The following is an 18,297-nucleotide window of genomic DNA, read 5'->3' as shown; positions in this document are numbered from 1 at the left end:
TCAAATAAGAATCTCTGAACTGAGTCAATGTATGTTGATAATCAGTGAATACAAAACAAAGATTAGTAAAGTTCATATATCTATTTAAAAAGTATCTTTCTCTCAATTATGGTTGCATATTTCTAATAAACATTCTTTGGAGAACACCATTTGACATGACAAAGGGCAATTTTGTTTTTATAGGTTAATACCGCAAGATATAGTCAATAATTTTCTCATTTGACTTTTATTTACAGTGAACAAGATTATCAATAGAGACCTTGTTACTAATGTTTGCTTGGAACCATTTGAGAAATGCATCCATTAACTGATCAAATGTTTGAATAGAGTAATCTAGTAAAGAACTATATCATTCTAATGTGGTCCCCTTAAGAGAACACAAGAATAGTTTCAATAAAACATAGTACAAATTATGATAGTCATTGCACAAGGTTAGAAAATAATTGATATGCAAGTGCCAATCTTCATCTCCATTATACCGATCAAACTTCAATGTCTTAGCCCCCTAGGGATGTTGGCACTTAAGATGTTTAATTCAAGTGAACTGCGGTGATAGTGTGCTGGGAGTGAAGACTAGTTAGTGATAGTCACAAGGTTGGTGAGTTGTTATTGTAATTGTCCAATGTTCTGCAAGATGGTATATAGAATAGGATTATTAGGTGGAGCCAGATGTGAGTTATACATAGCAATAGATATGTGAGAACCAGAACCAACACTAGAACCAACCAATGTTCAAAAAATGGTGTCTCAACCTTACATTTACATAAGGTTGCTATTTATAGTAAGTTTTCATTTGGGCACAAAATGGTGCAAAATTCTCCCCGAAGCTTCTGGTTGGCTAGATAAGCATTACGGTAAAGTTACGTCGCAAGATCACTGCTAGTTTTGAAGATATTAAATTTTGTGTTTTGGAGGGGTTCAATGAAAGGTTTAAATTTTATTTTAAGGATGTTATAGGCCTTGAAAAGTGGGTGTAAATGACATAGTGGTTTACAAGGCAATAGAGCACTTCACGAGCTTTCTGGCACTTCAAACAATTCATCAATCGGACACACGGTTCACAAGTTATGGCCTCTAAAAGTTTGTACTCTTGAAATAGGAAATATAATTTGTATCAGACACATAAATGAGTTGTAAAAGGGAGGGACATGTGTTGATGTGTTTTTTAACATGTCATAGGGCATATAGAAGGGAGATAAGGTTGGCTACACCTTATTGGGTGGTTTTAGCCCATGGTTTTGTAATATCGTTTGACAGTTTCTTGTATTGTATCTCCTATATATGAGGTGCATAAGATAGAGGTTGTGTGTAAGATTCTTATGGCTATTTAGTTACCTTTCAATCTCTAATTAGTGGTACTCCTATGAAGAGCTTGCTCTGCAAGTATATTGTAATCTATTTTTTATTGTTGAATAATATATTGGGCGGCTTTTGGAGTGTGGGGTTTTTCTCTCGAAAGGGTTTTCCCCATGTAAATTACTGTGTTACGGTTTGAATGTTATTATATCTATTTTTGTTTTCTATAATTGTTGTGACGATCTGTTAAATCTTTTGCATTACCCTCCTCTCAAGGTTAGTGTAGGAAGTTCTTCTGCTACTTAACTTCCTTACAAGTGGTATCAGAGCTTGATCACCTTTGGTTTCAGTTGTGGGTTGTTGGGTTTTTTGAACTAATCTAGATTTGAGTGGGAGCTTGTGCAAAAGACACTTTTTTATCTTGTTGCAGCAATTTTTAGATGGCAGGTTCGTCAGGGAAAATAGAGGTGGAGAAATTAAATGAAACAAATTTTGAGATGTGGAAGCTGGAGATGGAAGATCTGATAATAGATCGAGATTTGTGGGACGTTGTTGATGTAAATGTACAAAAGCCCTTAGATCCTACTATGGTGGCCCAATATGATGTTATGGACCAAAAATCCAAGGGTCTAATCAGACTGTTCCTGGCAGACTCTGTTATGATAAATGTCCATGAATAAAACACTGCAAAGAAGCTATGGACTAAGCTTGGTGAAATGTATCAAGCGAAATCTTTATTAAATCCTATTTTCTTGAGGAAGAAATTGTATTCCTTGAAGATGGAAGAGGGTGGATGAATTGCAGACCACCTGGAAGCATACAATATTTTGGTGACTCAATTAGTATATGTCAGTCTTAAGATGAACGAAGAGGAGAAATTCTAGATCTTATTTTGTTCTTTTCCTAATTTGTGGGATTCTCTTGTTATGGCTATCGAAATTACTTATGTTGTTTTGAAGTCGAGAGATGTGGTGGGTGCCCTACTTGGTGAAGAGATGAGAAGGAAGGTATCCCTCAGTTCAAAGGAAGCCCTAAATATTCATGGAAGACCTAAGGAGAAAGGCAAGAAGAATGAGAAGCGCGATAAGTCCAAATCAAGAGGGAGATTAAAATCTCCTAGAAAGCCCAAAGTCATTTGCTAGAATTGCGGTAAACCAGATCACATCCGTAAGGACTGCAAAGAAGAAAAGAAGAAGAAAAAGAAGAAGATTGATTATGATTCTAAGTTCAAGAAGGAAGATGGTGATGCATTTATTGTAGCTTTGGCGACTCGTGTAGGTAATGATGCCTAGTTAATTGACTCAGGTGCATCTTTTCATATGACTGCCAATAGAGATTGGTTTTCTGAATATGAAGAATTTAATGGAGGTAAGGTGTACTTGGGGGATGATTCACATTTAGACATTGTTGGTTGAGGTAAAGTTAGAATCAGGTTTTCTGATGGTAGAATAAAAATGATTAATGGTGTGCTGCATATCCATGGATTAAAACAAAATTTGTTATCTATGAGCAAACTAAAAGATGCGGGTGTGTAGGTAGTCTTTTTTGAAGCAGGATGTAAGATGATTAAGGGTGTTATGGTAATTTCTAGAGGTGTCAGGTTCAACACTTTGTATAAGATAGACGCATACACCGTTGAGTGTAATAGCACTTCTGTGAAAAATAAATATATGAAAGATTTGAGGGTTTCACCTTCAACAGATGGAAATGGCTTTGGGTACCTAAGGGTCCTCTATCTTCTGAAGAAAAGTTACCTACAGAGAAGACTATGTTATGGCACCAGTGGCTTGGACACATTGGAGAAAAGGGTCTAAGGACCTTGAAAAATAAAAACCTTGTTGAACGTTTGAATGATTGTAATCTTGACTTTGATTTTTGTGAGCATTCTATTTATGAAAAAAAAATCGCGTTCAGTTTTACTCAAGTTCTCATAAAACTTGTGGTGTTTTGGATCTTATTCATTTTGATGTGTTTGGTCCTGTACATGTTCCTTCGATTGGAAAATCCACATATTATGTTTCATTTATTGATGATTTTAGTAGGACATGGGTATATTTTCTAAAGAGTAAATATGAAGTTTTTAGTCGATTTAAAGAATTTAAAGCAATGGTTGAGTTGCAGAATGGAAAGAAAATTAAATGTTTGAGGACTAATAATGGTAGTGAATTTTTCTCTAATGATTTTGATAGATTCTGTAAAGACTGTGGCATTAATAGACATAATACAACTCCGTATTGTCCACAACAGAATGGAGTTGCAGAAAGAATGAATAAGACACTAATGGAGAAGGCTAGGATTATGTTGAGTAATGTTGGTCTAGAACAAAAATTTTGGGTTGAAGTTGTTGCCACTGCTTGCTACCTAATTAACAAGTCTCCTACATTACCCCTTGTTGATAAAACACCTATGGAAGCATGGTCGGGTCACAAGTCTTCATTGAGACCTCTTATATTTTTTGTTTGTGAGGCATATGCACATGTGACAAAGGAGAAGTGGACAAAGTTGGAGAACAAGGCTGTGAAATGTATCTTCATTGTGTACAGTTATGGTGTGAAAGGTAATTCATAGTAAAAGTGTTATTTTTATAGAAATTAAGTCTCGTTTTGTTACATTGCAACCATAACAGATTATAAAGGGAGATGTGATTCAATTTCCTTCTACACCTGAAAGAATTGAATCAAGACCTCTAGATAGGCAAGAAGTTGAGGACAACTCATCTAGCTCCGAATCTTCAGAAGAGGAGGAAGAACCTCCAACTCATCTTGTCCAAAGGTCTACAAGACATAGACAACCACCTAAAAGGTATTTGCTTGATGATTGGAGATGTATTTTTGCTTTGAATACTAATGTGGATGAACCAAAATATGTAGAAGAGACATTAGGTATGAATGATGCAGAATCTCGAAGGATTGCTATGGAAGAAGAAATGACAACTTTGAAAAAAATGATACATGGGATCTTGTACCACCGCCTGAAGGACGAAAGCCTATTGGTTGCAAATGGGAGTTCAAGAAAAAGATTGGTTCAGATGGAAGCATTGATAAGTATAAAGAAAGGTTGATTGCAAAAGGTTACTCTCAAGTTGAGGGTGTTGATTATGGTGAGATATTTTCTCCTATTGTGAAAATGACATCCATTAGATTTTTTCTTTGTATTACTACTGCTTATGATTTGGAGGTTGAGAAAATGGATGTAAAAATTACTTTCCTTCATGGTGATTCAGAGGAGTATATTTATATGACACAACTGGAGCACTATGTGGTGAAAGGAAAAAGTAATTTGGTCTGTAAATTAAAGAAATCTTTGTATGGCCTCAAATAGAGTCCTAGGATGTGGTACCAGAAATTTGATACATATGTGTTAAGTTTGGGATTTGAGTGTTCTAAATAATATCACTATGTTTATTATAAATCTGATGGTGATCATTTCCTATACATTGCATTGTATGTTGATGATATGTTATTCATTGGTAAAGGGAAAAGTGTGATTTCAGAACTAAAGTCTCAGCTTGCTGTTAAATTTGAAATAAAAGATCTTGGTGCAACAAAGAACATTCTTGGGATGGAAATTAGAAGAGATAGAGAGACCAAAAAGCTATGGCTAGGCTAGAGTAAGTATGTGAATTCAATGTTACAGAGGTTCAACATGTGGGATTGTAGACCATTGTGTGTTCCTTTTACAATTGGAACAAAATTATCTGTTGCAGATTGTCCGACATCCCCATCGGAGATGGAAGACATGAGAAGAGTGCCTTACCAAAGTGCACTTGGAAGTTTGATGTATGCTATGGTCTTTACTAGACCAGACATTTCCCAAGCAGTGGGAGTTCTGTCTAAAGATATGTCCAATCCTAGTAGAGCTCATTGGGATGCAGTCAAAAGAGTCTTCAGATATTTGAAGAGTACCTCATAGTATTCTTTGTGTTATCAAGGTAATTTAGTTGGATACATAATTTCCCTTGATATTCATGGTTATGTGCATTCAGACTAGGCAGGTGATATTGATAACAGAAGATCCACCAGTGCTTATGTGTTTACTTTATTTGGTGGTGCAATTAGTTGGATGAGTAAGTGACGGGTTGTGGTTGCTTTTTCCACTACTAAAGCAGAGTATATGAAATATACTCATTCTTGTAAAGAAGTTATTTAGCTTAAGAGACTATGTTCAGACATTGGAATTAAACAAGAAGCTATGACAGTTTATTGTGACAGCCAGAGTGCGATTTGCCTAGCTAAGAACTCGACATTTCATGCTCAGACCAAGCACATTGATGTTCAATATCATTTTGTCAGAGATATGGTTGAAGATGGTAAGGTCAAGCTAGTTAAGGTTTAAACTTTGACGAATGTTGCAGATGCTTTAACTAAGGTTATGAGCACAAATAAGTTCAGATGGTGTTCGGAGTCTATGGCCTCATGGCCCCTAGCAATTGATTTATTGTGTTGATACTCCCTTTGCTCTTGCAAGGTGTTCGACAAGTGGGTGATTTGTTGGGAAAAAGGTGTCTCAACCTTGCATTTACATAAGGTTACTATTTATAGAAAGTTTTAATTTGGGCATGAAATGGTGCAAAATTCTGCCTAAAGCTTCTGGTTGACTAGATAAGCATTCTGGTAAAGTTACGTCGCAAGATCACAGCTAGTTTTGAAGATATTAAATTTTATGTTTTGGAGGGGTCCAATGAAAGGTTTAAATTTAATTTTGAGGAATTTAGAGGTCTTGAAATGAATTGAAAAGTGGGCGTAAATGGCATAGCAGTTTATGAGGCAATAGAGCACTTCACAAGCTTTCTGTCGCTTCAAACGGTTTATCAATCGGACACATAGTTCACAAGTTATGGCCTCTGAAAGTTTGTACTCGTAAAATAGGAAATATAATATGTATCAGACACATAAATGAGTTGTAAAAGGGAGGGACACATTTTGATGTATTTTTTAACACATCATAAGGCATCTAGAAGGGAGATATAGTTGGCTACACCTTATTGGGTGGTTTTAGCCCATGGTTTTCTAATATCGTTTGACGGTTTCTTGTATTGTATCTCCTATACATGAGGTGCGTAAGATAGAGGTTGTGTGTAATAGTCTTATGGCTATTAAGTTACCTCTGAATCTTTGATTAGTGGTACTCCTTCGAAGAGCTTGCTCTGCAAGTATATTGTAATTTGTTTTTATTGTTGAATAATATATTGGGCGGCTTCTAGAGTTTGGGGTTTTTCTCTTGAAAGGGTTTTCCCCACGTAAATCATTGTGTTATGGTTTGAATTTTATTATATCTATTTTTGTTTTTTGTAACTATTGTGATGATCTATAAAAGTTTTTGCATTACCCTCCTCTCAAGGTTAGTGAAGGAAGTTGTTCCGCTACTTAACTTCCTTACAACCAAGACCAGTGCTAACACCAGGGCCAGTACCAACACCCACACAAATGCTAATAGAAGCAACATGAGTAGTGGAAGTGACAACAGAAGAGCTAGCATCCATTCCAATGTACCCCAAGGAAGGTTGAGATACATTAATAGTTATGATAGTTCCACCAATCAAAGGGTCAACTATGGGTCTAGTAGCTACCATGTGAAATAAAACTCCATGAATAGTAACACCAACCTAAGGGTTGATGGTGTCAAAATGATTGTCCTAGGGGTTAACATCAACAAGATAAACATGGGATTTTATAATCATAAATAATGCCCTTAGCACATCTATGCCCCTACAATCTAAAAGAAGCATTTCCCTCAGATTCCTTATGACAAAGGGATCTTGAGGAAGGACATTCGCCTAATTCAAAAATCCTATGAAATCCCTTAGGCTCTCCTTGAGGGACTAAATCTAATCAAACAAAATTGTTAGATTAGATTCATTGTCCATGGTGAGAGGACCATCATGGTATCTTTTTCAAGAGTTTAGATTTGATTCAGATGTAGTAGAACCTCCTAGAATAATACCTAAAGAGTTTGAGCAGCAAACGGATCATTAGGATCTACAACCCTAGAGAACATCGAGCCAGGTCTCATAGGACTATAGTGATATGGCAAGATACTAGGTCTACAAGAAAGTGGTATGGGTTGTAAAGCTCATAGAAAATCCTCGTGCAATATTATGACAACTTCAAGAGTATGTAATAGAGAAACCCAACACAAGCATTGAATTTATTAAGTTTAATGAAAAGGTTTACAATAATTTTAAATGAATTCACGTTAGGTTCACCAAAATGTTCAGTAGAAAAAGTGAACCTTTATAAAAGATGGTCTACTTGACGACTCACTAACCTCCTCTCCACTCACAAAAAACCTTCAAAGTTCTCTTACCTCCAATTCTACTCACTAGGATGAAACAAAATCATGAAATCAACTAATGTTAACAAATAAATATATTCTAGCCATAGAACCTAAAAGTACCAATCACAAAGACCATTTGGTAGAGTCTACAAGATCTTTGTCCAGGATGCACCCACAAGTTGAGGACAACGACGCAGTGTGCTAGCATCCTTTAGGGACGATACACAAAGGTTGTACTAAAAATTATGAAAGTGACTGGACACAAACTCTAAGTGCTTAATATGATGAAAACAAAAGTAGGAAACTAACAGCTAATTAAAAAAAAAAAAAAAAAAAGAGAGACAAGGAAAGGGAAAACAAGTTCACAAAGAGTCTAGCAAATGAAGCTTCCAAATAATGTTATTTCCGTCTTCTCCAAACCTGCACACAAAAAAAGCAAAGACAAAAATGTTGGGGCTGTGATTTAGAGGTCTGCCATAATCAAACCTCCGTTTTGATGTTTCCACCCCCATGGACAACCAATATTGATAGATTCATAAAAGATAATGAAAGAAGGGATAAAAAAAATATGAGACAAAAAAATATGCTAAACATAGATGGATAAATGAAAGATGCAATGAAGGAGAGAATAAAATCCCCTTCAATGCCAAGAAGAGGAAGCTTGTTGGAGTAAAAATTAATACAAAACGCTAAAAAGAATGAAGTTGTGATGATGGTGAGGATGGAATGAGAAAGTGCAACAATGGTAGATGAAGTGAAACAAAATCAATGAGTAAACCTCAAGAACAAAATTGGAGAACTTAAAATTGCAATAGAGAGCCAAAATGTAATGCTCGCCAAAATACCCTGGAGAAATATAACTAACTAAGATGCAGGTAGAGATTTTTTTTTAACATCATCTAATGCATCACATATCGCTAAAATACACATATACATTAATTCACCATTTACTAAATATGCACGTTTCGACTTAAACATAATCATAAGAGCGTAATCATAAAACTCAATATGCAAGAGGAAATAAATGCAATTCATGGATTATCATTCCCTAGGGTATCTCAATGCCACTAACTAACATAATCACCTCAAGCCTATTATCACAATATAAAACAATCTAACATTTCCTATCATAATTTAGTCTTTACATTCATATAGATAACATCTACTAATTAAAACATCACAGGCACAAGCTATCCTTAACCAATTCCCAATTATTCCTTAGGTTCATTTTAAGAGCACCAATACCAAATGTTCCTAATTCCAATTTTCTCTTTTACTAATACCATCATTAAACCATCGTTGAACATCACTTACCAAATAACTAATCCATTACCATCAAGAGTATGATCATCCAAAGGAACTCGATAACTCAAATACCACAACAAAGAAGTAACACATAATCAACAAGCCAAATCACATCACAAGGCTTAATCATAAAACATAGAAACTCCCATTTGCATATCAACAACAAAGGCACAAGGAATATTGACACATGTAGGTAAAGAGTGTCATCATATTCTATCCTCACGAAGAACGGATAATGCCACACCCCGATAGTCATATCATTGCATGATATCCTCACAAAGAAGGGATAATACCATACCTTGATAGACATATGAAACCGTCTCAACCTATGAGAGATTCAAGGGAGTTTGGTTTGCCATCACTATGTCCTTCCCAAGCTTATCTTAAAAAATCCTCCTTAGGACTAAGCATTGAGGCCCAAACCAAGTTATTATCTTGTTTAGATGAATCCTAATTACCCAACCCATCTAATTAATTATTAAGATTATCCCTTATTTAAAGCAAGGAAAACTTTCAATGTACCCTGGTGGTGTAGACTCTAAGCATCCTTACCAGGAACATCTTAGCAGTCAAACTCTCATGACCTCTACCATCACATGAAAACCTACTCCCTCTTACCATGTTACAAGACCTTACAATATCCACATAACAATAACACATAGAGGCTCAAACAAATGTCTTCCATAAATAACATACATATACTTATAGATATGAAATCCAACAATAGAAATAAGCCAAAATGCCAATAACATGAAGTAACCAAGAGCCTCAACAATTAATAATAAGAGAAAGCATACTTTCCCTTTGTTCAACTATATATATAGATCATCCTCCACAACAAGGCATATCAACTTGTTGGAGCCATAATATACAAACAACATCCAGATCTAAACAATGCATAATGCTAGAAATCACCGAAATATCACATATAGCCTCTAGTACAAAGGACAAACCTAGAAAATATGACTCAGAAAACCAATATCAAAATACTAGTAATAAGCATAATAGTGCTTTTACAAAACAGATTAGCACCTTCGATGAGTTAAGAAGTGCCTTCGTTAGCCAAATTCACGCATATGAAACATAGAATGGCGCTTTTTAACTCTATAATGCATTTATTGAGTTCTGCAGTTCTTCTATTTCTTAAAACAACACATATGGTAAGTTAAATAGTGCGTATATCATATTTGATAGTGCATACAATGGATTCTGTAGTGCATCTACACATAGAACTAGCACATACACAGTTTCAGCGCATTCAAAACAAGGCTTAGCACATATAAAGTTAAATTCATAATATGGAACTCAAAATCCATGGAAAGCATACAAGTATACAAAGACACGAATAATCAACTCGAAGGGGAAAATTCACGAAATGAAAGACTCAAAAAGCTTACAAACAATAAATAAAGATCTAACCAAGACTTATCAATAATTCCTCTCTCATCCCAACAATCACAGTAAAGCCAAATAGTCACAGTGGCAACATCCACTAACAAAAAGTCATAAGAAATACTCTTTTATCAACAAGCCTTTCACCAAAATGGTTGGATCAATCTAGACTCATCATCCTTGAACCAACACGACAATGCACAGAAATGAACACAAGGGTCGCTCAATCACAAAAACCATACATAGTATTTACCAGCAATAAAATCCTTAGAGGATAATAGATTCCCAAATATTATAATCATGGAATTATATCAATAATCTAATGACCATATTATTTTATTTCCCTGCATACAAGCTTTCTCAGACAATCTTTTTGAGAAATAAAAATACAGAAGGGTAGAAATGCAGCCAACTTCGAAATAGAAGTTATGTCAATGCAAATTTGAAGAAGATTAAATCCAAATGTGCATCCAATCCAACCAAAATCCTCAATATGCATAAAAATTTCTCTTGAAAGCCAACTCGGGGAAAATCTCAAAAAGCTACATAAATAAATATCATTAAAAAACTATAGTCCAAATCCGGCCAATCAAAATAATTTGAAATACCATATTTCATACCAACCCTTTCCCAAATTTGAGAAAAGAAATATAAAATAATATTATTTACTTACCCAATTCTTACACCCAATAAAATAATATGGTAGGTAGAATATATAATATTTAATTAACCCAAATAGTAAAAAGAGAAAAGAATAATAATATAAATAACCAATAATTAAACAAGCCATGGGCACAATAAAATATAAAATCCGAATAATAAAATAACCAAGAGTAATATAAATAAATGCCTCAAATTAAATATTAAAGCCACAAACTATATAAATGAATAATAAATCCAAAAGACTCAAATAATAAATAATTAAACAATTAATAATAAATACCATCTAAACCAATTAATTATTAAATATCAAACTATATATTAGATTAATTTAAATATTAATATACTATATTAATCAATTATTAATTAATTAATTAATTAATCATAGCTCCACAAGGCAACCCGACATAGGGCCAAACATCTCATCACAAGATACTAACATGACGACTCATGAAAAGACACTAGACTAACAAGGATATCAACTTAAGCCTGGTGTGTGTAGAGGGAACCCATGCCATCTCTGATCAACTTGCCATTGGGATAAAGGCACACTCAGACCTATGAGACCAGGTGGAGTCAATGTCTAATACCTGCAATCTTGCAACCACCACAACCACGTGGTAACATATACACTAACATATATCATAAATGATCAGGAAAGTGAGAGAGAAATTCAATGTCATATCATGCTCATAATGAGTGGTATGACATTGTCTCTATCACGAATACAATAGTAAGATAGCCGCAATCAACATAGCATCACCTCATCCAATATAATCATGAAGTGGGATTAGCATAATCAAGATGCCATCATAACCTCATAAATAATATAATCCATCCATGAACAACGAGTGCATATCAATCATCAAATATTAATCCATCCATCATAATAACCAAAGATATATCATCATCCAATATAAATCACCATATATCAATGTCTATATGAAATGTCTAGCATCATCAATAAGTATCTAAGATATAGATAAAGTCATAAGTATCAACCAAAACATCACATAAGAGTCTAGATAAGTCTATTGATTCATAAATAAAAAGATGAATCAAGGAGGGACACTACAAAAAAAGATCAAGAGAGAGAGAGAGAGAGAGCAAAATGAGTTAAAATGGTAAGATAAAGTGACTAGAGAAGCGTCTCAACTTAGGTGTGCATAGAAGGAGGTATTACACTACGTAAATTAGTAGGTTTTACATCCCAACAACCACCTTTGGTCTAAATATTCATGGGATAAACGCGTGACATGTATGTGTCTTAGAATATAACAGTCCACATAGTCGAGAATCTAGCCAAAAAGTGTGAAAAGGCAGGCCAAGCAAGCGAGTGAGGCAGGAAGCAAATCATCATCTCTGATTTAACGTAAAGTGGAGGCAAGATGTGACATGGAATTGCACAAAATTAAATTTAGAACATTACACAAGGGTTTTCATGTAAAATCATGTGTGCATCTTGTGTTCTCCATTGCTAAATATTACTTGTGTGGATATATTTGATTATTGCTCTATGATTGCTAAAGTTTAAATAAGTAATTTTTTGTGTATATTGATTTGCTCCTCCCTCTCAAAATAAGTGTGTGTTTTCTTGACCTTCCCCTTTACTTTATATGATTTACCCAATGACATTGTTCTACAATAGTCAAAATAAGACACCTATCCTCGGTATTGTCCTATAAATAAAATATACTACAAAAATAAAAATATTGGTACAACCCATTGTGAAGGAACACATTAGTCACAAGGTGTTAAATAATGTTGATTTTTCACATACTATGTTCTTAAAAGAAGACACTTTCAAGTCTCAAACTCATAGAAGTTGACAATATTGATCTTGTTAATGCCTATATCACATAAGCACTTGGACAACTAAGGGTGTTGAAAGGGACTCTTATCAAAATTTGATTCCATTGGTCTCACAACATATATATGGAGAAGATCAAATAATTCTCAAGATGACACCACAAAGACTTTTTCCACAAAGGAGGAAAATAGTTCTTCAAATTTATGGAAATTGTGCACAAATGGTATTAGATGGAACAACTTCTCTAATACAATCATATGCTTGATTTATCCAATAGGAAATAAAATTATCAAAACCTTTTGCTTTCAATTTAGTTGCAGAAACAATGAAGTTGAACATTAGTTAGTAATACATCGACTCACTCATGCATAGAAAATGAATATAACAACTTCAAGTGTTTGGAGATATTCTACTTGTTATGAAACAAGTTACAGGGTTTGTTCCACCTAGAACATATAAATGAGATCATATTGTCATAAGGCATTAGATCTTTTAGAAGGTTTTGAAGTCCTAATTTTTTTACTTGTCCAGTAATAAAGTATATTGATTGACAATAAATGGATCGTAACTCAATCCAACAAAATATTTGATGAGCAACAAAGGCCACAAAACCATGATCATTTGGCATGAAATTCCAGATAACAAGAGATGCTTAATTAGCCTCATTACTTCAAGTATTTGGTGAATTTATCGAACAACTCTAGTCAAGAACAGATAAAGAACACAGATTAAATTATACAACTTAAGTCCAAGAAGCTTTTGAATTCTTTGATCACACTAGAAATATTTATTTTCCCTAATGTTGCAAAGAGAGAAAAGAGAAAGTTCATGACCAATAAAGGAGATTAGATTGAAGTAGAAGTAGCATTAAGGAGAAAGGTGAAAAATAGGCAGAGTTTGTATATAGAGATTGAGATCCACATTTGTACAAAGAATAACCATGTTATAGCTTGTAATTGTGAAGAAATTAAAGTTTGTAACAAGGATGTAATTTGACACACAAAAAATGCAAAGTCAAAAAGGCAAAAACACAAGCTTGTTAACAATAAAGTAGAGCCCCTAATTAGACGAGTTTAAAAAATCAATTTATTCTAATATCATATTCTCAATCAAATGCTTTTCTTTCTAATCTAGTAATAATGAAGAAAAATAAAGAAGATATAAGACTTTGTATTGAATTTGGAGAGTTGAGAAAAGCTTCTAATAAGGATAATTGTTTTCTCCCTTCAATGAAAATAATATTACAGATAATAGCCATTTTTGATGAATTCTCTTTGCTTGATGGTTTCTCCAAGTACAATTAGGTGTGGGTAAAGGAAAGAGACCAACATAAAACAACATTCACTTCCTAACGATGAACATATTCATATTGAAAGATGCATTTTGGTTTATCAAACATAAGTGCCACCTTTCAGAGAGTCGTGGATATTACTTTGAAAGAGTTGACAAATTAGATCATTCTAATATATTTGGATGATCTCATAGTTTTCTCTAAAATAAAAGAAGACCATTTTGAGCACCTTGAACAATTTTTCTAGATATGTCAGGAGTTTGGAATTTCTCTTAACTAGAATAAGTGTATCTTCAATGTTTACAAGAAAAGATCCTCAAGCATGTATTAAAAAGGTTGTCATCAATGGTTAATTGATTACATTATGGGTTTATTTGTAGCTTTCACATGTCTTACCACAAATAATTCCATATTTTCAAGAAGGAAATATCAAGTCTTGACACAAATGAAAATATTACATGTAAATCAAAATAGAAGCTCAAGTGTAAGTCTACTAATGCATAGTAAGTAATGACCAACTCTAAGTTCCACAATCTATACATTAATTGGCCATAAATTGAACATCGATTGAATTTGATATTGTTAGTACATTCAAAATAAAATAAAATTGTTAGAGTTTTTTTCCTACTATTGTCTTTATTTGTCTATTATTTTTCTATGCCAACAATTCAATCAAATTACAAAGGAAAATAACCATAATAAAACATAAAAGGGATATACAAAATTACCAATATGTATAGTTACCTCTCAGTTATAAAGGCAATGAGTCATATGCCTATGCATTTGTTGAATATTTACCTCTTTCTCCTCAAGGGAGCATCATAACCATCAAAAAATAAAAGTGCTCAAACCCTACCTTGGTTATTGACACCATAGATAATGTCTTTGATCTTGTTTTGTCAAAATATATAAAAGGCTTGTGGGAGCACGAATCAAAGTCCAATAAGGAAAGAGCCAAACCATTAGCATCAAAATTTGGAGTTATACTATAGCTCAATATGTTGTGACCCAAGTGCATCCCTATTTATAATTGGTCCAAGCTTGCATAGACTATAATGACTCTAGAGCTAGGATAATCCAAGGAAATTTTATTACAATAATGGTCAATGTTGACCATCCAAATGATCTATAGTTGCACATATTATGGAATCCTTCAATTTCAGTTTTAGGAAATTTAAGATCACCTAAGATACTATATAAAACTAACTTATTGAATAAGGATCTTGGTCTTGACAAAGACAACATTGAGCTTCTAGCCCTCATCCTCAATATCACCTAATTCAAGTATGATGTTTGTGATGTGTACTTAATTCTATCCTTTATTTAAGCCTAGGTGATGATAAATTAGCATTAAATTTTCCAATTAGGATCTCTTCACAAGTTAACTATCATCACATAAGAGTAGGTGTTCTTACTTGCTTTTTTGGAGGTATTTGTTGGTGACATGCATTATCAACCGATCAACTTAGAATCACAATGGTTTTTTAGGTGCTTGTCATTTTTTATACACCTATTGGTCTATCAATATGTCTAGTACTTTTAGGAATACATTCACATCACATATGAATCCTTCACTACTGAGGATGTTCTAATATTTCCATGGACTTTTGTGCCCTTTTAAACCTCAAAATATTACAATGTTATGGAAAATTTCCTATCCTTTTCTCTGGTGGACTTGAATTATGATGAAATCACTCGATTGAGTGATCGATAGAAGGGTTTTATTAACAAGCATAATTTACTGACTAATTACATGTTATAGTTCATTTCATAAGGATCTCACTCCACAAATTAAAAGGGGAAGTTTATTGGCTTGCCAATATGTCTCAAATAAGGTCATGTGCTAACTTTGGGTATTGAATTGTGGGGAAAATGATGTAAAATAGCCTTTTCTCATTTGGAGGTCGGCTTAACAAGACAGGCACATAATATCTTCTCATACTGAAGTTGGAAGATCTAAGATTAGAGATTTAGAAGAATAATTTATGCATGATCGAAAAAAATTATGGCCAACTTGATCAAGAACCTCAAGTCCAAGGAAAACTTCATCCATCAAAGCCAACCAAATATCAAAGAAAATAGGGATACAACTAGAGATATCTTGAGCCTCTATATGGATATATATAAGATCCTTGTAAAGCTTCTCCCACCTTTACAGAGAAGATATTGGTTTGCAACTATGATGCTAGAAAAATCATGGTGCATAACTTTCACAAACATCTCTAGTCATAGAACTGGAGAAAGGTGAAGATCTAATCTTATTGATAATATAGGAAAGAGATTGTAAAATTGAAATGCACATATGTTTCTATAGATTAAGTTTGAGAATAGATTTGTGATGAAGAGAGTAACTCCCTAGAATCGGATTATGATACAAGTAAAATCCAATTTGGAGTTACTTCTAGAGCACAACAAGAAGAGGTTAACATTACAAATGTTGAATCCAATAGTGGCTTCTTTGAGGAATTAACATCTCATGTACTCAGTCAAATTCTATGGATGCAATTGATACATACTTTCCAAGGACAATCTTCACATGACCCCATCCACTTGAATCAACAAGATTCAACATTTGGGAGCATTGGGATAAAATTATCCAAGTTTATCAAGCCACATAAATAACTCTCCAAAGAGCATTTTTATAGATAGAAAATAAAATTGAACAACCTCATTTGTTTAAAGGTCAATCAATAGAAGTAGTGCCTTCTTCCTCTTCAATAATAATAGTGAAGCATATTATTAGTATTGTGTAGAAACCTCTAAATCAAGGCTTAGGTTACCAAGTTTTATTGAATAAATACAATGTATAAAAATCATAATGTACAACACAATTATGATTTAAAAGAGTCAACATTAAGGCTTCAAGGTCATAATAAGCAAAATAGTTACTTCCAACAATCATCACCATGTAGGTAATTATTTCTACCCCTCATACTCTTTGTGTTTCTATTCCATCCTTTCAATTTCCTTCTTCTAAATCGACAATATTAGAGGAAACCTCACTTTTGTTATTGGTAGCATTTGAGATGACTTGTCTATCCTTTTGCCTTTTGTTTTCACATTATTCCAACATCAAACAAAGTAAAGACCTATGCTCATCACAACAATTTTGATTGCTCAAGTTGTGACTCCATTACACTTCTCCTTTCACTATGCCAAACCTTCATACTTATTTTCTATCACCTTCCCAAGAATGTTGAGCTTAGGAGTCTCAATCAATCAATTGTTCATCCAAAAACAACTCTAGAAAATTACAGTTGGTGTGCAAACTTTCAAACTGCCTCCTTCATTTCTTGCAATAATTTTTTTTATTATTTTCACTTCCTTGAAAATCCTTGTATAAATTTTACAAAATTTTCCTTTTTTTTTTCATCTCCCTCCATTCTCTCCATCAACAATGATGATCCACTCTCCTCTATCTCCAAGATCAATTCTAACTCTATGTTGATAGATTTTAACATTTTTGTATGAGTGCATCTTGGATCCTTGTTTGCAAGGTTATTATCAAATCTTTGTAAAATTGACATCAATAGATGAAAATGGTGAAGTAGGATACAAGGCTCAAATGGATAACTAGAGATGAATTGATTATAGAGGCAATCACACAATTCATATGAACTACTTGTTTGATCATGCTCAACTATCTCTAATTATTGCGCATATAACCCAAAGAATGATAAGCCACAAAATTTGATTACACAAGAGGAGTAAGACTACTCCATCCACATAGTTGGAATGAGACTTTGAAAATCCCAATGGACAATATAGTGGAACTAGCAAAAGAAACACAAATCAAATACCTCCCAATTCATTAATTTGAACCTAAAAATGGAAAAGAGAGGCTGACTTGATCGACATGCACACACAAAAAAAGTGAAATTTCTCTATCTCTTTTATTTTTGTGCCCAAGAAATGAGATTATTCCTTGCAAGAAAGGACCTTGTGAGAGATTTCTATAATTGTGGAGATTTTTTCTGTCTATTCTTGCATTGGCCAAATTGGCTTATTTCCTTTAAATGGATATACTTCTTAAAAGGAAAAACCAAATTTGATAAACTCGTAAAAAAAAAAATCTCTTGAAGTGCTACATCCAAAGATTGAAAAATATTTAAGTTATATCTTGATGTTCATGCAAATTTTTTAGTGCATTTTTTATAAGTTACAAACTAGTCAAAAGATTTGTTTGTTTCAATTTTGAAATTTTGGTGTGACAATGTATCATTTTATGCACACATCATTTTTTTTTCTATTTTCTTGGATGATAATT

This window comes from Cryptomeria japonica, chromosome 4, assembly GCF_030272615.1.
Source record: "Cryptomeria japonica chromosome 4, Sugi_1.0, whole genome shotgun sequence".
NCBI classification, from domain to species: Eukaryota; Viridiplantae; Streptophyta; class Pinopsida; order Cupressales; family Cupressaceae; genus Cryptomeria; species Cryptomeria japonica.
The sequence above is the reverse complement of the archived record's forward strand: the minus strand, read 5'-3'. Positions refer to the sequence as shown.